Raw genomic sequence first — 21,610 nt, 5'->3', positions numbered from 1 at the left:
TCACTGACCTACATGGAAATGCAATAACCCAGAGGCCATTTCCAGATTTCTCTTACGAACCAAGCAAGCTGATCGCTCATAGTCCCCAGCTGTCCCAATTTGGCAGGGACAGTTCCAAGTAATCCTCTGATGTCCTAATTTTGGAGAGCTGCTTTTAAAATGCCCCACTTTCTCTCTCCTACTCCCACTTTCTCCCATTGCCCTTGGTTTACTTTCATTGTGGGAAACTGAGTTCTAAGTATAAAAGTAATTTGTACTCAGTTTACTCAGTAGCAAGGAGAGAAGAGAAGCAGGAAATAATCATTCCATTCCCAGTAGGCTTTGGCAAAAGAAGCCTCCCCTAGTGTGTGTGTTCTTACCCATGAATAACTTTTACCATCTTGACCACAAATTGATGTTGTTCGTCCACACCTCCCATTTTTCATTATGAAATGTTGGAGGTCATGGTAGCTTGCCCGCCTGTTTTCCTCTTCTTTTACCTTTTGGCCTGCTCATTTAGCTTCTCAAGAGAGGAATCGCCCATCATCTTGGTGCACCAAGAACAAATATAAATCATTTCTGTTTTTCAGAGCTCAGAAATTCCTAGAAAGAGTGATGTTTGTTACAGACGCCCGACACAAACACCAATGTTGACCTCTTTTTATTTCTGGAACAACCCCTCCCCAGTCACTCCCATAAATGAAAGCATCAGAACCACACTGCCAGCAGTTCCTTGAATGCTTTTACAGTCCCATTTGTAATTCTCAGAATCTCCATAATAACAACAACAACTAGGTCATGTAAAATGATTGCAGAGCTGCCAGCAGAAAAACCTTTTGGCCTTTGGCTGAGTTGTGACCGCTAGTTGAATGTCAGCCACTTGCTCCATTTCTTGGCATCACTTATGCATCCCCTGTTCCCAGTTCGCTACAGGAAGGTCAAGCTTGCACCATTATCAAACATGTGTGAATGTCAACATCAAAAGCACTTGCACCTTGGAGACACAAGCAAATCGTTACATCAGATAGATAGAGGTTTGTGGAATGGCTAAAATCTGACTAGTAATTTGTTTTGGAGATTCGGATGGTCCCCACTTCAATTCTTTAAGATTTGGAGGGGCCCCGTTTTGATTCGTAATCCGAATCTCCAAAGCTTCGTAATTGCTTGGTTTATATTTGTTCCATTCACGACAATGGCGAATTTATGGCTATCAAGATGAAACTGGGCATACTAATAGGCAACATTGACTACTTTAAGCCTGCCAAATTTCAGCCTGTTTCAGTCTACCATTAATTTTTAGGAAATTTTAAACATATTTACTTTTTTAAAAAACTACTTTCTGCACAATAAGACAACATTAATCCTGAAAAACTCCAGAAAGATTTGTTCATCTACTGATTTCTAGGAATTTTTAATAAGTTGTTTCAATTAAAAAAAATTTTTTTAAAAAAAAAACTAGGTATCTCCTCAAATTGTGACACAGTGAGGCAACATGTGCAGAGCAGCAAACCTACCAAGTTTCAGAACAATCGGTCTATCCACTGATTTTAAAGAATTTATTCAATTTAAGCACATGTGATTAATCTACACTGGGGCTTTAGCAGAATGAGCAGAATTCTGGGAAATGTAGTTTAGGGTGGGGCCTTTTAATACTTTGCTACAGAGGTCCTTGCCTTCCCAAACTATATTTCCCAGAATTTTGCTCACACAAGAAGAACGGAGCTGCAGTTTGGGGTCAGATATAATTTCAACAGGGGAAGGTTATAGACTGAATATGAACAAATAGAAAGAAACAGAATGATCAAAAAGCTACTATGAGTTTAAGTTTTAAGAAACACACAGAAACACAAAGGAGCTTGAGAGAACACGTCTTATCTCTCTCCTGCAAATGCCACGTAACACAGATGAGATGCTGAGGGGAGTATATATAAGACCAGCTTTGCAGAAAGCCATGTGATTTGGCTTTCTTCTTGATTGGCTGACAAGGGAAAAAAAGCACACAGCTTCCCTTGTCAATCATATCAGCCCCCTCCCCCTCCAACTCCAGACAATTATGGGTGACAGAGGATGTTCCACTGAAAAATAAAGCTCTTGAAACAACAAATCTTTTATCAGTCTATCTGAAAGTTTGTGGCTTGTGTTTTGATTCATAAATTCTTCAGAGGGGTCCTTTCTGATTAGTAATTTGGAGGTTCATATTTACGAATCATCCGAATCTCCCAATTTCAAAGCCGGGCTCTGAAGCTTTGCACACCCCTAATAGATATACATGTCCATTTTGTTCCTACATTCTACATAGAATAGCTTTTGGAGGTGGCTGGTGGTTCTGTGTCAAAGAGATGACGGGTCTATTTTGGGGTTTAATTTGAATTTTACTTTGGACATTATTACATGAAGCTCTAAGAATAGGATCTGGAGTTGCAAACCCATCAGAGTGGATAGCCAGCCACTCTCCCCATCGTACTGCTATTTTCTGAAAGTGTTTTAACTTAACTTTTACGTGTTTACCTTATCAGATCACTGTGAGTTAACTCATCCCAACCCATGTATTGCCCTCTTCATCCCTGACAGTTGTTTTTCTGCCAGTGTTGCACAGATGCATGATTTCAGTTTTATCATTTCATGTTTTTGGACCGGCACAATTGTGCAGTAACATTGGGAGGAATGACTAAACCCCTTCCAGAATTCTATTCTGCACAGCACATCTTCCAGCCTTCTTTACTGATAGCAATAGGTCTTGATGATGTAATTTTCTTAATGCTGTGGTGTTTTCTGCTTGTTTGAAGTGAGAGGCAGAGAATGCTTAGAAGGAAAAGAATTGTGAAAGCAGTGACATAGATTCTGGAAACCCATGCTCTTTTGAACTCCAGAGTCATTGATTCTGTGGCAGAAATCAGCAATGTTCTGGCCTGATTTGGGGCCACAGCAGCACCCAGGTGTTTGTAGGTGATACCCCATGTCAGATGTTATTAGGGTAAAGAGAAGAGTCGCATGTCCTATGAGATGATGACATGTAGCTGAGAACTTCAGGATGATGGTGACATTATTATGGAGATAGAACTCAACAGCTCGAATGTCTCCCTAAAGTTCAGTCTAAAATTTGGCATGGTTTCATTGTCCCACTGACAGAAACCATGAAGGTTGTGACTCTTACAGCTAAATCATTCCTTTTGGTTTGATGTGGTCCTTGTGTTGATCATTTGTAACATTACACCCTAGATGTGGGAGGAACGTGCTTGAGCAGAGGAATTGTTTGGTTTTATGGCTTTTTTATTTTAAGTACGGTACTTCTAGGAAACTGCCTTTGTTTGGCACTGTATAAACTTAGAAACTATTACAGAGAAGCATGGAAATATTTTCATAGCAATGCACAGTACATTTATGCAAACAGATGGGAGCTGAAGGTAACAATGAAAATCTTCCTGACAGGAACTCTTCACAGACTGAAGCCTATGCTGCCAAGGAAGGTAAACAAACCATGGAAATATTCCAGAGGATTTTAACTGAACATACTCTGATATAGCTCCATGGCTCATGCCAAGACTAAAAGAGCTTTCTGAAAAGAGGGATTTGATTCTGTTCAGGCTCTTATTCGTACTTTGGTTTCATTGAAATCAATGGTTAAGATCTTGCATCTTCAGATATGATTGCAACAACGAGGTTCCATTGTTGTAGCTATGTATCTATGTTGTAGAATTTATGCAGTTTGTCACAATTTTAATTATCATAGCTCAATGCTATGGAATCATGGAAGCTGTCATTTGGTGAGGCACCAACACTCTTGTAAAAAAAACTCCCATGATTCCATTGCAGTGAGCCATGATAGTTAAATTATCAGGACTGACTATTGGTTTGCAGATGTAGATTTTTGTGCTACTGTTTTTATTTTGCTTATTCATTTGTGGGTTTGATTTCTGTGCCACCATGTCTAAAATAACATGCATGTGTGAACAAAGAGATTCAAATTTTGGAACCGTTCTAAGGATTTCCAAATACCTCAATCCACTATTGTACATGGAGAAAATGAACTGGCTAAAACTGAGTGAGGATATATTCGAGGATGTGGATTTCAACCCTCACTCTCCACTCTGTATTTACCTTCATAATCTGAATACTAGAAAATGTCACAGTAGCAGGAGGTCAGTAGTAGTAGTAGTAGTAGTAGTAGTAGTAGTATAGATTTAAATTTAGCTTTTGGATAAGAACGTAGTGCAATAAGAGATGTCTAAACGTGCAATGACCATGGAACAGCTTTAGACTATGATTTTTGCTACAGCGTGATTTTAATTTATTGTCAGGTTTTTAATGTTATTGTATGAATTTTAATTTTGTCAATGTTTTAAATGTATGCCTGATATGTGTTTTGTAAGCACTGAATAAGTACATGTATAAGCCACCTTGAGTCCCCTTCGGGGTGGAGAAAGGCAAGATACAAATGGGATAAATAATAATAAGAACAACAACAACAACAACAACAACAACAACAACAACAATTTGGCTGGGGGAGATTATGGGAGTTGTAATCTAATATTTCTGTACAACACCAGTTAGGACAGGTGTTGCTTTGGTGATTTACCATGAGGCAGACCATCAGTTCTGTGCCTGGAAGACCTCTACACCTGCTAGAAAAATCCGATGTAAATACAGCCCCAATATTTAGGCTAGACAGTCAAAAGATGGGATGATTCTATAGATGCAGAGTAACAGCTGGATGCAGCAGTTGTGCTACAAACGTAGCTATGTATCATGTGAACTCTCCACAGCAGCTGAGTGGCAAGTCCATTTTATTTTGGCCATGTAGACAGCCCTTCCGAGTCCAACATGGATCTTTTTATAAATCAGAATTGGGTCTTCCTAGGCAGCTTCTAGGTTCTGGATAGCTTCCTGTCAACCTGTGTTCCTAGTCTTTGTCCTGGTCTTCCTGTCAAACTGTCAGCATCTCTGCCTGTTCGTCATTATTGTGTGCATCCTTAGTTTGCCCCACTGTGTCTGGATGTTTTGGCTGAAAGGCCAGCCTATAACTGACTCTACCCTCAGACTGACCTCCTTATGGATCTATCCCAGTGTACTCACCATGTATTGTTCTGTCTCCCTTGGGAGTCACTCTTTAGCTCTTTACAGCCCAGCCCTGTACAGAGAAATTGTGCCAGTCCTATCCGCTGCCAACACCCTCAGCATCATGTGGACTGTGTTAAGGATATAGGCCTTTGAAAGAAGAGATCCTGTTTGCAACTTCCAAGACTAAAAGAAAGAAAATACACAGTTCGTGCTACTTTTTATAGATGTTTTCACATGTGTCCTCAATAAAGCATGTTCCAAAATAAAATGCCTAATTAATAACTGCAATGTGACCTGTGATGAAACTGTGGGAATTCAGAAAATCCACCACATCTACTTGTATGTAGTTTTTTTACCTTCTCCTGGCTAGCTTGGTGGACTACATCCAGCTGTCAGGTCACTGGCCGGTTATCCATCCATGATGCCAATGGTTCTTACTGTAATTACAAGCTGATTTGGACAGAGACTTATCTGTCTTTCATCCTGTGACATAACAGTGGACAAAGTGTAGTCAACTATATGGTTGGACTACAGCTCCTTCCAGTCCCTGCCAATACAGCCAACAGTGAAGGAATGCTAGAGCTATAGTTCAATAATACTAAGAAGGATGCACTTTGCTTACCACGGATGTAAAAGCTGTCCGACAGTGCTGAAATCCAACAGACGAGTTGTCCCACCTGATATACTTCTGCCTACACATAGCAATCAAAGATAAGAGTCTCAACAGAAAAAAGGGCAGAAATGATAAAAGTGGGAGCTCCATCATTATGTTTGCCTACAAAGTTTCAGCATTTATTTATGAGTAAAAGCATTTCTTAAAATTGTCTTTTTACAGATCCTTAACTCTGCTGTTTTGTACCTCTCCAAATCCACCACCAATAAACGCTGGCAGTTGTGTTGAAAAACAACAATCTGGCTCTTAATGATAGAGTGAGCAGGTATTTCTGAGACTGTCTCCTGTGCACACCCTCACATTAAGCTAAATGTCACCATCCCTTCCCTTGTTACTGGAGAGATTGCAGCGACACTACTTTGAAAACCTGTTCCGCTGTTATTTGTTCCCATCTGATTGACTATTTGGCACAACTAGCACAACAAACAATAGCTTAGAGCCGTTCCTAGTTCCTGAACATTTAAAACATGAGCCACCCTTGACTGATGGAGTGTGTTGCGCTGTTAGACGCCCAACTCTGGTGGTAGTTGTTTGTCTGCTCACCTGCAGCATTACCTTGAAGGAGATGAATAATGTCAAACTCACTGTGATGTGGAATCACTCTTAAGAAGGGATGAGAAGCGTGAGGCAAAGACAGATAGACAACAGCAGAATCAGTTGATAACATTATGTATGGCAGGGATGCCCCAACTCTTTACATTAGAGAGCTGCTTTGCCCTCTAGAAAATGGTCGGTGTATGTCAAAAACAAGCCACCTCCGTAGTGAACGTCCAGCTCTATTTTGTTTTGAAAAGCAGGGATTTGAACATGTAATTATAGTATTTTCCTGCATAGGAATATAGCTGGGTTTGTGCATATGGTAAAATGAAGGCATCTGTCCCCAAATAAGAATTCTGTCCCCCAAGTTAATTTTTTCGATAGTTCCCAAACTTCTAACATTTCAGTTACTTAAAACATCAGTTGTGCATTTAGAAATACAATTTAGGCATCTGAAGAAAAGGTGCAGGTAAAGTGATCAAATAAATACCAATTAGTGCAAAGGTCGGCGGACAGATTACTAACTGGAGCTGGTTATAGGGAGTATATCATGCCCCCACTAAAGCAGCTCCACTGGTTGCCAATGAGTTTCTGGATCCAATTCAAAGTGCAGGTTATTACCTATAAAAACTCTTTATGCTTCAGGTCCAATCTATCTGCGGGACTGCATCTCTTTCTATGAACTTTATGACATACCAGGAAGGGCCTCCTCTCAGTCCCACCTCCGTCTGAAGTGTGGTTGGTGGGACGAGAGAGAGGGCCTTCTCAGTGGTGGTCCCCCAGCTTTGGAATGCCCTCCTGAGGGAGATCTGGCTAGCCCCTACCCTCCAAACCTTCTGCACACAATTAAAGACCTGGCTTTTCCGACAAGGCTTTGATCATGTTTACACTCTCTAATAATACATATGAGAACCTTTATTAGCACTTTACAATTTTGAGGTCGTATACTGCTGTTTTATCTACAGCAATTGCTGTATTTTATTGTTTATTGTCTGTGTTTTGTTTTGCACTTGTTGTATTTTGAATGTTACACCTTGAGTGTTCTGTGAGTCGCCCCGAGTCCCTCTAGGAGATGGTGGCAGGATATAAATAAATTATCATTATTATTATTATTATTATTATTATTATTATTATTATTATTATTTAGCAAATATAAGCATTCTAAATCTGAACAGGAACCCCCGGTGGTGCAGTGTGTTAAAGTGCTGAGCTGCTGAACTTGCAGACTGAAAGGTCGCAGGTTCAAATCTGGGGAGCGGAGTGAGCACCCGCTGTTAGCTCCAGCTTCTGTCAACCAAGCAGTTCGAAAACATGCAAATGTGAGTAGATCAATAGGTACCACTCCGGCAGGAAGGTAATGCCGCTCCATGCAGCCATGCCGACCACCTGACCTTGGAAGTGTCTACGGACAACGCTGGCTCTTCGTCTTAGAAATTGAGATGAGCACCAACCTCCAGAGTTGGACATGACTGGACTTAATGACACATCTCTGCAATGCTAGAAATGTGAAGCCTGAAAAATAATTTCATTCAGGAGAGGGAGAATTCTTGTTTTGGTGGTAAATCCTTCACTTTAACCCTCCCAATAGTTACACCCTTGAATTTGCATTTCTAAATAATATTCACATTTGCACCGACTGCAAAAACATGTTGCAATAATAATAATAATAAATAGTGGAGGAAGGCATTCAAACATAGACACATCTGTAGTCCATGAGAAAATAACCCCGATATTTTAAGACCAACCAAAATACCACAGAAGTGTGAAAGGTTTTGGGTTCTCATCAGGCTAAGTGGCACCTAAACAAAATATTGTATCCACAAGGTCTGCACAGTGAAGAGCTTTCAGACTTAAAAACAGATCAATCAACACATGGAAAATGAAAAACAGAATCCCAGTAATGGGAGCCTACGACAACAGCAGCTATGCAAAGCCACTATAAGCCTTAGCAAACAACCAAGCCTTAACATGTCTTACTGCCTGGTGATTAAAAGGATGGATAAACTTTTCACCCCACCTTCATTAAAATCTTGTATAGCAATCAGGAAACCGGTTTAGCCAAGGAAGGACCTTGACATTCCCATAATACCTTATGGCATTATCAATATTCATGACACTTCATAGAGTAATGTAAACAACAGGAGCAAAAACAAAATTCAGTTAATAGATCCCTGAACCAAAGGGTATCCATGAAATGCTGGCCCACAATTTCAGACAATTTCTCTTTGCTGCTGTGGGATCCTCCTCCCAATAGTCTTAGGAATAGATGGAAAGCACATGGGGTGTTTTCACAAAGCCCTATTTCATTTGTAGGGCAAGGTTGTTGTTGTTTTGTCTCAGGCAAAGGATAAACGGTGTCCCTGCTTCCTCAAAATGAACCAGATGGACAGGTGAAGCTTATCTCGGCACCGTCAGTGGGATGGGACCTCCACCTCTTTAGAGGGCATCAGTTCAAGTTGCAATGCGTAGAACAAATTGTGTGGCAATGATCTCCAAAAGAAGGGGGAAAGTTGGGACTCAGAAAAGTTGATGGGTTGCCATCCCTCCCCACATCTACCACATGAAGGGACAATTTCTTTTTGCCCAATGGCAAGGCTGGTCACTCCACTAGTGATTTAAGACTGATGTTTACAGGGTTACTGCTCTGCACCCTTTACTTGCCCTCATCCAGTCCATTACTGATGACAGGCACTGGTTTAGGGTCAGGACAGCTTCCTTGGTTTAGGTGGGAAGGAACAGTACAATTGGGTGTCATCTGCATATGTGTGGCACCATACTCCAAAACTCCAGAATGACATTTCCCAGCGGTTTCATGTATATGTTAAACAGCATGAGGGACAAAAAGGAACCCTGAGACACCCCACAGATCAACAGCCAGGGGTTCAAAGAGGACCACCTTCTGGGTACAGCCCTCCAGGAAGGATCAAAGCCACTGTAAGATAATGCCTCCCAGTGCCATCCCAGTGAGACGACCCAGAAGGATACCATGGTCAATGGTATCGAAAGCCACTGAGAGATACAGGAGCAGTTAATATTCAAATTATGGCTTTGATTTTTGCTGACTACTGGTCCACTGGTCAGCAGTGCATTTGCTAATGGCCCAAGTATAGCTGCAGTGCTGCCATAGGGCATAAAGTACCTTTGCAATCCCATTGCTGTTCGCTTTAGCTCACTCACTCCAAATATTGCATAAAATGAACTTGCAGAAATAACATTGTCAGAAGTTAAATCCGTAAGAAATTCAGTCCTTACTACCTAGAGAAACAGCTGTGGATCTGGGCGGGAGGCAGATTGTGTTGGATAATCCAGAACATTGGATAAGCGAAGGTTGGATAAGCAAGACTCTACCTGTATTTACTCAGGTCTGATGTGCCATTGAATCTAATGCGCACCTCAATTTTCAAAACCCTGAAACAAAACAAAAAAATCACTAGTGAATGTAATGCACAGTGGCAAATAGTGCAGCCTTTGTCGTTTGGCCAAAAAAGGTACACATTACAGTTGCTGTGTGCTTAGAATGCCTTCTTTAAAAACAAAACTGTTAGAACACCAAAGCTTCCAACAATGGAAAGGAAAACTTTGAGATGCATCTATGCTGTAGAATGAATCCACTTTAACTGCCCTGGCTCATTGTTATGAAATCATGTAGTATTACAGGGTCTTGCGCTTTCTCTGCCAAAGAATGCTGATGCCTTACCAGACTACAAAGCCCAGGATTGCATAGCATTGTGCCATGGCAATTACATTTGAGGTGACATCCCTCAAATAGGAGCTCCAGGTGCCTCTAAAGCAGCTTACCCTTTTGCTTTGGCTCAGTACTATTACACGCATCTATGTGCACCCTAATTTTGGCGAAGACATTAAGTAAAAAAAAAAGTGAGCAGTAGATTCGCCTAAATATGTGTTGAGCAGCTTCAGACTTTCCTTTCACCTTTGAACATGTCAGCAGCTGAACATCTTTTCAGCTTGTGTCCAGTTGTGTCATTTGCCAAAATGCTACTTGTTGTCCTCTGGAATAGCCCAGTAGCTTGCTGTATGCCATCTGACCTAGAAGTTGCATCTTCTGCCACTATCTCTCTCTTGTTCCATTTTGGATTGTCTCATCATAGATTTCTCATGGTAAAATTAATCCAAAGTGGGTTAACCTTTCCTTCTATGCATTACTAACAAGTAATGCATAGAAGGCAAGGTAAGTCATGGTGTCACTGCTGTTTAATGTTGAACACAGTTCAGCCTTATAAGAGCAAGACTTCGATGCAGTCCCTCTTCTCTCACATCTCTTTGTGCAATGATATTAGAAACACCCACTCCTAGTTTGTGGCAAACAATGTTTTATCTGAACCTAGCAAACTGTGGTTTGCAAGCAAATAGACTTGCAGGTCAATCATGATCAAAGATTGTAATATGCGAGCACCATAGACTTGGGAGTAAGATACCAACAAACCATGGTTTGACATTATGCCTGAATAATCCAGGGTGTTGCAGAAGTTCAATAAATCGGAATAGCCTTAATTTATCCATATATGGATTTTTGTGAACATGCAAGAGATCAGAAAATCCCAACTTTAAACGAAAGGATGAAGTCTTATTTCAGTCTGTGTGATGACTCATGGGCCTTGTAGTCCTGCTCAGGACATTGTAATTCCTGATGAAGATGAAAACTTGGGTTTTTTACCTTCCCAGTCTGAACTGGATTCCTCTCAGCCAGATCTTTCCCAGGCAGATCTGGGAACCTTGCACCTGCAAGAAAGTTGTCTCCCAGAAGTATGTCAAACAAGCCCAGAGCCTACTTCTCCCGTATTCTTGCGTCGGGAGTTTTGTAAACAACAGAGAAGTTTAGATTCAGCTTCGCGCAGGAGTGCGAGGATTGCAGCTAAGAATGTGGCCAATTAAGACTGCTTCTCGCGAGAATCTTTGGGGAGTCTCACATCTGGTCTCAGAGTTAGCTTTCGGTTCTGATTCCCAGAGAACTGCTTCGGCGGGAAGCTAGACTCTATTTAGGTGTTTTACCCGCGTAGTAACTTCGCGGAGTCAATTCGTCAGCCTACGGAGCGAGTTGTGTCTGGACAGCGCGCTCCGGTTCAAGCCTCGCTCCTGCTCAAGCCTTGCCTTGCTATCCAGCCTTCGCCTTGCTTCCCAGCCTTTGTTTATCTACGGACTTTGCCTTGTTTCCCAGGATCAATCCTTGCCTTGTTCCACGGATTTATCAAGTTATTCCACGGACCTTGTTCTTGTTCTTAGTTACCTTGTTCCACGTTCAAGCCTTGTTTCAAGTATCAAGTTATTTTCTAGCCTCGCTCAAGTTTCATGGACTAAAGGACCTTGTCATCTCCCCTCACTTTGCTTGGCAAAGTGAGTGTTTCGGTTATTGGATTACAACTTTGGACCTTAATATTTCTTATTGGACATTGCTTTTTTGGACTAATTCTGACCTTTCCTGAAAGGTCTAATTCTGGACTATTTTCTACACTTGTTTTTATTAACTTTATATATTCCTACAATAAAGATATTAGATAGATTCTGGCCTCTGTGTATGGTTATTGGTGCTCTGCAGCCTGGGTCGTGACAGTTTGACTCCGCCCCCCTAAGCACCAATTAACCTCGGCCAGAATGTCTACCGGAACCGTACCTGGGCCGAGCGGCCAGCCGATTACCTACACCATCGACAAGGAAGAGGTGGACCGAATCCGTGATAAGCTCAATGCACAGGATGGAGAAATAAGGGGTTTGAAGGAACGCGGAGTTCGTCTTCCGGCCATGGCGTTGCCAACCAAGTTTACTGGAGAAGCTTCTAAGGTTCATGTCTTCCGTCGCCAATGTCAAGCTTATCTGGAGGCCCGTGCTGCCGAGTTTCCCCAAGAAGACATCAAAGTGGCATGGGTTTACAGTCTTCTAGACGGGCCAGCGGCCAGCTGGGCGACGGCACTGTTCGACCAAGCCTCTCCACACCTAAGATCAGCGCAACACTTCTTGGACCACCTCAAGGAGACTTGGGGAATCGAGGACAATTTGGAGGCAGCCGGTCACAAACTCCGTCGCCTTTTCCAAGGAGACAGACCTATGTCTCAGTATATAGCCGAGTTCCGAGTGCTGGCCCACAACACCGGCTGGAACGATGTAGCCCTCAGGGGACAATTCCGGGAGGGTCTCAACATTGAAATGCTGGAAGAAATCTCCAAGGTGGATCCTCCCCAGACCCTCGAGGCACTCATTGATCAATGTTTACGGGCTGAAGTCATGATTGCCAACAGGAAACAGTGGGTTCGAGGCCAGGGCAGTAGAGCCGGGGCAAAACCCCCCGCTCCCGCCAGCGTTCAGCCACGTCCGGTGTGGAGACCCCCACCGCCAACCCCATACCCCAGAGGAGGCGAGGAGGTGCCGATGCAGTTGGGCAATGTGCGTCCCAGACTAGATGCCGCCGAGAAGGCCCGTCGTCAACGCTTAAACCTCTGCTGGTACTGCGGGAACGGGGGCCACTTCGCCAGAGAGTGCCCAGCCAAAGGGAAGCCTGCCGCCCGTCTTGCGGCGGCGTCCTCCACGGAGACGAAGGCGTCTGAGCCGACTGGCACACAGCCGGCGGGGGAAGCCAACGACCGGGTGTAGAGGGGCTCGCCAACCCGGTCAAAAAATCCATCCAAGAGCCGCCAACCGGGGTCCTGTTCCTTCTCGTGGTCACATTATGGTCAGCAAAAAGGGGACCCGTCATGATCCACGCCATGATAGACTCTGGAGCTACCAACAATTTCATCGATAGAGAGTATGCCGACTCTCTGGGATTACAATATCATGATTTCAAGAATGCCCGTGTGGTGCAAGCCATAGACGGCCGTCCCCTCAAGACGGGCCCCGTAAGTCAGTGGTCGGAACCCACCAGGATGTGGATAAGGGAACATATGGAAGAGATTTCCTTCTTTGTTACCGAGGTTCCCCATTTCCCTGTGATTTTGGGAATTCCATGGCTGACTCTCCACGACCCTAACATCTCCTGGTCCAACAGAGAACTGCAGTTTGCTTCACCGTACTGCCAAAACCATTGCCTCGTAGCCAAGGTATGCCATGCCACAGACACCGAGCCCATCATCACCTTGCCAAAGAAGTACTCCGAGTATTGGGATGTATTCAATGAGAAAGAAGCCGAAAAATTACCCCCACATAGACCTTATGACTGTGCCATTGACTTGGTGGAGGGGGCCCCGATCCCGCGAGGGCATCTCTACTCCCTGACTGAACCAGAGCAAGAAGCTCTCAGGGAATTCCTAGAGACAAACCTTCGCAAGGGATTCATCAGACCCTCTCAATCCCCAGCCGCCTCCCCAGTGATGTTTGTGAAGAAGAAGTCAGGGGAACTACGCTTGGTGGTGGACTACAGAGCATTGAACAATATCACCAAGCGGAACAGCTATCCCCTGCCTTTAATCTCGGATCTACTGGATCGGCTTCGAGGAGCCAAGGTTTACACCAAGCTGGATCTTCGGGGGGCTTACAACTTAATTCGCATCAGGGAAGGGGACGAGTGGAAGACCGCCTTCCAGACCAAATTCGGATTATTTGAGTCCCGAGTTATGAATTTCGGTTTATGCGGAGCCCCCGCAACGTTCCAGCATTTTGTCAATGACATTTTTCAGGACTATCTAGACAGGTTCTTGATAATCTACCTGGACGATTTTTTGGTGTTTTCCAGATCACAATCAGAACATGAGAACCACGTCAAAATGGTGTTACAACGATTGCGGGATCATGGACTTTATGCCAAGCTGGAAAAATGCGCTTTTGATCTACAAGAGGTAGATTTCCTTGGTTACCGCATCTCGCCTCTAGGGCTTTCCATGGATCCAGCCAAAGTTTCAGCAGTATTGGAATGGCGGGCGCCAACTAACAAGAAAGAGGTGCAGCGTTTCTTGGGGTTCGCGAACTACTACCGCAAGTTCATTCCAGATTTTGCCCGCTGGTCCGACCCCATCACTAGCTGCATCCGTGGAAAGCAGCCTTTCCGCTGGACTGATCAAGCAGAGAAAGGGTTCCAGCAACTAAAGAAACTATTCACCTCCCAGCCAATTCTACAGCACCCAAATCCTGGAACCCCTTTTGTGGTGCAAGCGGACGCCTCTGATGTGGCAATTGGGGCTGTACTCTTACAACCGGTGGGAGATCACCTCCACCCCTGTGCCTTTTATTCTCGTCAACTAACCACACCAGAGAGGAATTACACCATTTGGGAAAAAGAACTACTGGCCATAAAGGCAGCCTTTGAAACTTGGAGACATTGGCTAGAAGGGGCCAAATTTCCCATTGAAGTCCACACTGATCATCGTAATCTAGAACATCTAAGAACTGCCCGCAAACTAAATCAGAGGCAGCAACGTTGGGCTTTATTCTTTGAACGTTTCAACTTCCAGATCCATTATGTGACCCCAGCCCAAACCAAGCAAGCAGACGCCCTGTCACGTAAACCGGAATACGCTGCAGGACGCAAGGAGACCTTTGAATCCCAACTGCTACAACCTGAGAACTTTGCCACGCTCACGGTGGGGAACACCAAATCCATTCCCATTGGTTCAACTTCCCCTACTCCAGGACCCATCTGTGCTCAAGAAATCAGGGCTAGTCAGCAAGCAGATGCCTGGGCGCAGGACCAACTTCGCCAAGGTCTGCATTTCCCCTTTTCGCTTAAAGATGGGCTGCTCTGCTATAGAAATCATGTCTATATCCCACCCGGACCGGGCAGGGAAAAGGCGCTTCGTCTGTGTCATGACTGCAAACCAGCAGGGCACTTCGGACTATTTAAAACTATGCATCTGATCCTAAGGGATTTTTGGTGGCCCAAGATCCGCAAGGATGTGGAAAAATATGTCAACACCTGCCCAGTATGCCAGCGCTCCAAGATACGAAGGGAGAAGCCCTCAGGGCTTTTACACCCCCTTCCTACCCCATCTCGCCCATGGGAAATAATTTCCGCGGATTTCATCACTGACCTACCACCTTCCTGTGGGTTCACCACGATCTTAGTGGTGGTGGACCTATTCACCAAGTTAGCCCATTTCATTCCCTGCGAAGGCCTCCCCACGGCCAAGGAAACTGCGGATTTATTTCTTCAACATGTTTTCAGACTACATGGATTGCCCAAGAGTTTAGTCACAGACCGTGGATCTCAATTCACCTCTCGTTTTTGGAAGGCACTACAAAAACTATTGGGCATAGACTCTCGCTTATCTTCAGCTCATCATCCCCAAACAGATGGGCAAACGGAGCGCACCAATGCCACTTTGGAGCAGTATCTTCGCTGTTATGTAAACTATCAACAGGACAATTGGGCTTCTCTGTTACCACTGTCTGAGTTTGCCTACAACAATGGAGTTCAAGCTTCTACAAAAGAAACGCCGTTCTTTGCAAACTACGGCTTCCATCCACGTTTCTTTCCCCCTGTCATTGAAACTTCAGAGGTTCCCGCAGCAGAGGATTGGCTGCAGGAACTCACAGCGGTGCAACAACTTTTGCTCCAGCAACTGGACCAAGCCAAGGAGGACTATAAACGCCACGCTGACAAACATCGCCAGCCGGGTCCCGAAATCAAGGTAGGAGATCGGGTTTTCCTGTCCACTCGCTTTCTGCCCTCCCACCGCCCTTGCCGGAAGTTAGATGCCCGTTTCATTGGCCCCTATCCAGTGGTGGCGCAATTAAACCCCGTGACTTTCAAACTCCAACTTCCGCGTTCAATGCGCATTCACCCAGTGTTTCACCGTTCCCTGCTCCTTCCGGCGGATGGTGTGCGTCCTGATACAGACCAACCGGCCCCCCCTCCTGTTTTGATGAATGGGGAGGAGGAGTTCGAGGTTGAGGACATTTTGGATTCTCGCTTTCACCGCCGCCGCCTACAATATCTCATTGACTGGGTGGGTTTTGGCCCTGAAGAACGCTCTTGGGAAGACGCCTCCACAGTCCATGCTCCTGATCTAACCCGTCGCTTTCATCAGACCTATCCCGCCAAGCCGCGACCTCGCGCCTCGGGGAGAGGGCCCCAGTTTGGGAGGGGCCTTGAGGAGGGGGATAGTGTGATGACTCATGGGCCTTGTAGTCCTGCTCAGGACATTGTAATTCCTGATGAAGATGAAAACTTGGGTTTTTTACCTTCCCAGTCTGAACTGGATTCCTCTCAGCCAGATCTTTCCCAGGCAGATCTGGGAACCTTGCACCTGCAAGAAAGTTGTCTCCCAGAAGTATGTCAAACAAGCCCAGAGCCTACTTCTCCCGTATTCTTGCGTCGGGAGTTTTGTAAACAACAGAGAAGTTTAGATTCAGCTTCGCGCAGGAGTGCGAGGATTGCAGCTAAGAATGTGGCCAATTAAGACTGCTTCTCGTGAGAATCTTTGGGGAGTCTCACATCTGGTCTCAGAGTTAGCTTTCGGTTCTGATTCCCAGAGAACTGCTTCGGCGGGAAGCTAGACTCTATTTAGGTGTTTTACCCGCGTAGTAACTTCGCGGAGTCAATTCGTCAGCCTACGGAGCGAGTTGTGTCTGGACAGCGCGCTCCGGTTCAAGCCTCGCTCCTGCTCAAGCCTTGCCTTGCTATCCAGCCTTCGCCTTGCTTCCCAGCCTTTGTTTATCTACGGACTTTGCCTTGTTTCCCAGGATCAATCCTTGCCTTGTTCCACGGATTTATCAAGTTATTCCACGGACCTTGTTCTTGTTCTTAGTTACCTTGTTCCACGTTCAAGCCTTGTTTCAAGTATCAAGTTATTTTCTAGCCTCGCTCAAGTTTCATGGACTAAAGGACCTTGTCATCTCCCCTCACTTTGCTTGGCAAAGTGAGTGTTTCGGTTATTGGATTACAACTTTGGACCTTAATATTTCTTATTGGACATTGCTTTTTTGGACTAATTCTGACCTTTCCTGAAAGGTCTAATTCTGGACTATTTTCTACACTTGTTTTTATTAACTTTATATATTCCTACAATAAAGATATTAGATAGATTCTGGCCTCTGTGTATGGTTATTGGTGCTCTGCAGCCTGGGTCGTGACAGTCTGTGACTTTACTCCTGTGTTGCATTATGGCTGACATTTTTCACATTTCATCTTACATTTCTATTCTGCCAAAATAAGACAGGTCTTATTTTATATTTGCTCCAAAATATATATTTGGTCCAAAAGACGTGTTAGGGCTTGTTTTCAGGGACAGTCTTATTTTTCCAAATTGACTTTTTAAATGAACTATATCTATGGACTATTTTTGAAATAGGGCTTATATTTCGAGCATTCTCAGAAATGCTGATAAATCATGATAGGTCTTATTTTCAGGGTAGATCTTATATTGTGGGAAACAGGGTATCAATACATGCATTTCAGATGTAGCTCCCTCCACCCCTCCAGGCAATTTTAAATTATATATTTTTCCTGAGCTTGGCACCACATATTCCAATTATGATAGGCAATACAAGAAAGAGGAAATTCAAAATGATCAATAGAGCCAAATTATGTTATTGAGTACGGTAACACAAGCACAATCCATCTGTGTTGGCTTGGTGGTGATGCCAGATGGCATGGAGGAATGTGGTTTGGCTATACTATCGGAAACTTCTATTTGGGGAGTTTGGAGGGGACAGATGGTGTATTCTTCCACAATACAATTGCTGTTTTGTCTTCTGGCAGTTTTCTTGTGTTTTTCATATCTGCACAAAGGCAGAAATGCATCAAATCTAGCTTCCTCCCACTGCAGTTATCTTAGTGCTGGGCAAAGTTGTAGCCACCGAGTTTTTGCTCAGTCGGAGGTGCTGTGCCAGGAAAAAAAGTTGGCAACACTATTTAAGAATGACCTCTCATATCTTTAATTTTGATAGCATAACGTTGCTTTAAAAAAAACAACCAATTTTGCACAATGAAGCGTTCTCCAGTCTCAAGGATTCACTATATTCCAACTGTAAAGCCATTGGCAGCTGAAGAGATTTGTATATATGGGAGGATATGAGTTTCTTAGCTGTAAGAAGAGACTGCATGCCTTTCAAAGTTACCTCTAAGGAATTAAAATCCTAGAAAACACAGTTTTGAAGGAATGTTTTAGAACAGTGGATCCCAACCTTTTTTTTGACCAGGGATCACTTTGACAAGGGACCACTCTCCAACATTAGAACCAAAAGGGTTATGAATCAGTTTTTGGTCAACTTGAGATTTGGTTTGGTTATTTGGGGTACTGATTCAGCTCTAGTTTCTGATACAGAACATTTACCATCCAGTAGTCGCCATCTGCTCGCCCACAGAAAACCATATTTAATAATTAGAGCTGATGTGGTCTATCCAATGCAATTTTCTGAATCAACACCCCAAATAACCCCAGGAACAGGCCTAAAAATGAAGACACCAATAATTTTTTCCGGTTGTACTGTGTTATTATCCATAGTAGTAACAGTGAGGCTGTGGACCATATTTTATTATTGTGGACCACCATTTATTATCCACGGACCACAGGTTGGAATTACTGCTTTAGAGTGAATAGAGAGAACTCCTGTATCTCTAATGGTTGTATAGAAAAGGACTCTGCAGCAAATCACGCCTGATGCTTCTTAAGAAGCCATGATGACTAAAGTGAGACTGTCCTACTTTGCAGATAATATGAGAAGGCATGATTCACCAGAATGGACAATAAAGTGGGCCCTTAGCATCTGCTGGAGTTAGGTTCTGGGACACACACACACACACACACGGTATGGACACACAAATCTGTAGATGTTCAAGTCCCATTATATACAGTGGTACAGTAAAATGCTGTTCCACAAAATGGCAAAATCAAGATTTGCATTTGGGCTTTTGTTTTGATTATATTGAAGCTGTGGATGGCTGAAACTGTAGATACAGAATCTGTATCTATGAAGGCAAAATGTAATGTTTAATAGAGGCAGTCCCCGAGTTACAAACATCTGACTTACAAATGATTCATAGTTAAGAATGGAGGTGAGACAACAGGAAGTGAGATTAATCTATCCCACGGAAAGGGAACTTCACTCCTGAAAGAATTATCATGGGGAAAGGCGTCTCCACTGAAGCTTTATCACTGATCCTTGTTTCTACAACAAGCTATTTTTTTTTCAAAATCCAACTATCACAGGGACAGAAAGATTCAGAAATTAAGAACATACCTACAGAACCTATCTTGTTTGTAACTTGGGGACTTCCTGTAAAGTAGAAGGCAGTGGGAAAAGAGGAAAACTACAGTATATTTCACATGGATAGACTCAATCTGAAAGGCACAGCTCTGCGTCTGCAGGATATTGATGACAGGGTGACTTGGAGGTCCCCCATTCATAAGGTCACCATAAGTCAAAGTTGACTTGACAGCAGTTAACAACAAGAAGAGGCAATTTTGGCAGATGTTCTTTTTCATGCAACCAGGTAACAAAAAGCAGCTGCTGAATTTCCCTCTCCTACACAATTTTTGCAGCATTTTTCACTCTAGCAACTTTAACACATTACATACAGCCACTTGTATGACCACAGGCATGGCATATACAGTATGAAACTGTATTATATAATTGGTGTAGACTCATATAACTACATGAGGTACATTATGAGGCTCCCACCTGCATTGCCATATCATGCAGCATAACTGCATTGCATTGCATGATGAGTCCATATCGGCCATATAATGAAGTTTCAAACTGAACATATGCCACCCAGTAGTTGCCATTTGCTCGTCCACAGAAAACCATATTTAATAATCTAGAGCTGATGTGGTCTATCCAATGCAATTTTCCGAATCAGCACTACAAATAACCCCAGGAACAGGCCTAAAAATGAAGACACTAAGAAAAAAAAAATCGGTTGTGTTGTGTTTCCTGTCTGGAGTTCCCTGTCTGGAAGCCATTGAAATCCACAAGAAAGTGGACAAATTCAACAGAAAGCAGGAAGCCATTAAAATTTGACTACAGTATTAAAAAAACCCCTCTAAAATCAGGATAGTAAATAAGGACAGGGGGGAAAACAGGGGAATTCCTGGCATGAAACAATCAGGGCCAGCTAACACCTCCCAACAAAGGCTTCCCCCAGGCAAGAAGCAGGCAGACTTCATCATTTATCCCAACCCAAGTCCTTCACTAAGCATAGCACTTTCTCTATCTACCTCACCCTTTGGGTTTATAATTTCAATCCTTGCACCATGACCCAGTTCGCTTTAGATTAATTCTTGTTTTGTTTTATACTATGTTTTATTATGTTATTGTCACTATTTTACTGTTTTACCACGTTACTGTGTATATTGGGTTTTACTTGGTTGCATTTTTATCTGTTAATGATGCATATCATGTATGTATTTTATTTTGTTTTATTGTATTACTTAGGCTTGGCCCCATGAGTCCCTTTAGGGAGATGGAGGTGGTGTACAAAAATAAAGTTATTATTATTATTAAAAGGTAAAGGTTTCCCCTGACGTTAAGTCCAGTCGTGACCGACTCTGGGGGTTGGTGCTCATCTCCATTTCTAAGCTGAAGAGCCAGCATTGTCCGTAGAAACCTCCAAGGTCATGTGGCCGGCATGACTGTATGGAGCGCCATTACCTTCCCGCCGGAGCGGTACCTATTGATCTACTCACATTGGCATGTTTTCGAATTGCTAGGTTGGCAGGAGCTGGGGCTAACAGCAGGCGCTCACTCCGCTCCCGGGAGCCTGATTTCTAAATTGTTTTGCGTTATGGAACTGCTCTTCATGATTTGCTAAAATAAATTTCAACCTTCCCCCCCCCCTCCCATTTTTTCTAGCTATGATCCTGCTCACCACCTCTGAGGATGCCTGCCATAGATGCAGGCGAAATGTCAGGAGAAAATGCTTCTGGAATATGGCCAGACAGCCTGGAAAGCTCACAGCAACCCAGTGATTCCAGCCATGAAAGCCTTTGACAACGCAAGTGTTTGCAGTTTAATAAACTTTCCCTGTATTTCAATGATAGAACCAATTGGGAAATGACTTTCATAACCAAGGAACAAAAATGGTGTTCCCTAAAAAAGGTAAAGGTTTCCCCTGACGTTAAGTCCAGTCATGTCTGACTCTGGTGGTAGGTGCTCATCTCCATTTCTAAGCCAAAGAGCCGGCGTTGTTCGTAGACACCTCCAAGGTCATGTGGCCGGCATGACTGCATGGAGCGCCGTTACCTTCCCGCCAGAGCAGTACCTATTGATCTACTCACATTGGCATGTTTTCGAACTGCTAGGTTGGCAGGAGCTGGAGCAACAGCGGGCACTCACTCCGCTCCTGGGATTTGAACCTGGGACCTTTCGGTCTGCAAGTTCAGCAGCTCAGTGCTTTAACACATTTTGCCACTGACTAGGGCTTTCCCTGCAGAGCTGAAGGAAAGAGGAGGAGGGGAGTTCAGAGTTGATGGGCGA

General features: G+C 43.7%; 1 long non-coding RNA gene across 1 annotated transcript; it reads left to right on the top strand.

Annotated features, from left to right (window-relative positions):
* Positions 1 to 1,899: 1,899 nt before the first annotated feature.
* LOC134297747 (uncharacterized) lies at positions 1,900 to 21,226 on the top strand. The gene is made up of 3 exons (XR_010004611.1): positions 1,900 to 3,446; positions 5,873 to 5,975; positions 20,987 to 21,226. It is a non-coding gene; the product is annotated as an uncharacterized LOC134297747 (long non-coding RNA).
* The last annotated feature ends 384 nt before the right edge of the window (positions 21,227 to 21,610 follow it).

Source organism: Anolis carolinensis, chromosome 3, assembly GCF_035594765.1.
Source record: "Anolis carolinensis isolate JA03-04 chromosome 3, rAnoCar3.1.pri, whole genome shotgun sequence".
Lineage (NCBI taxonomy): Eukaryota > Metazoa > Chordata > Lepidosauria > Squamata > Dactyloidae > Anolis > Anolis carolinensis.
The sequence above is the reverse complement of the archived record's forward strand: the minus strand, read 5'-3'. Positions and strand labels throughout refer to the sequence as shown.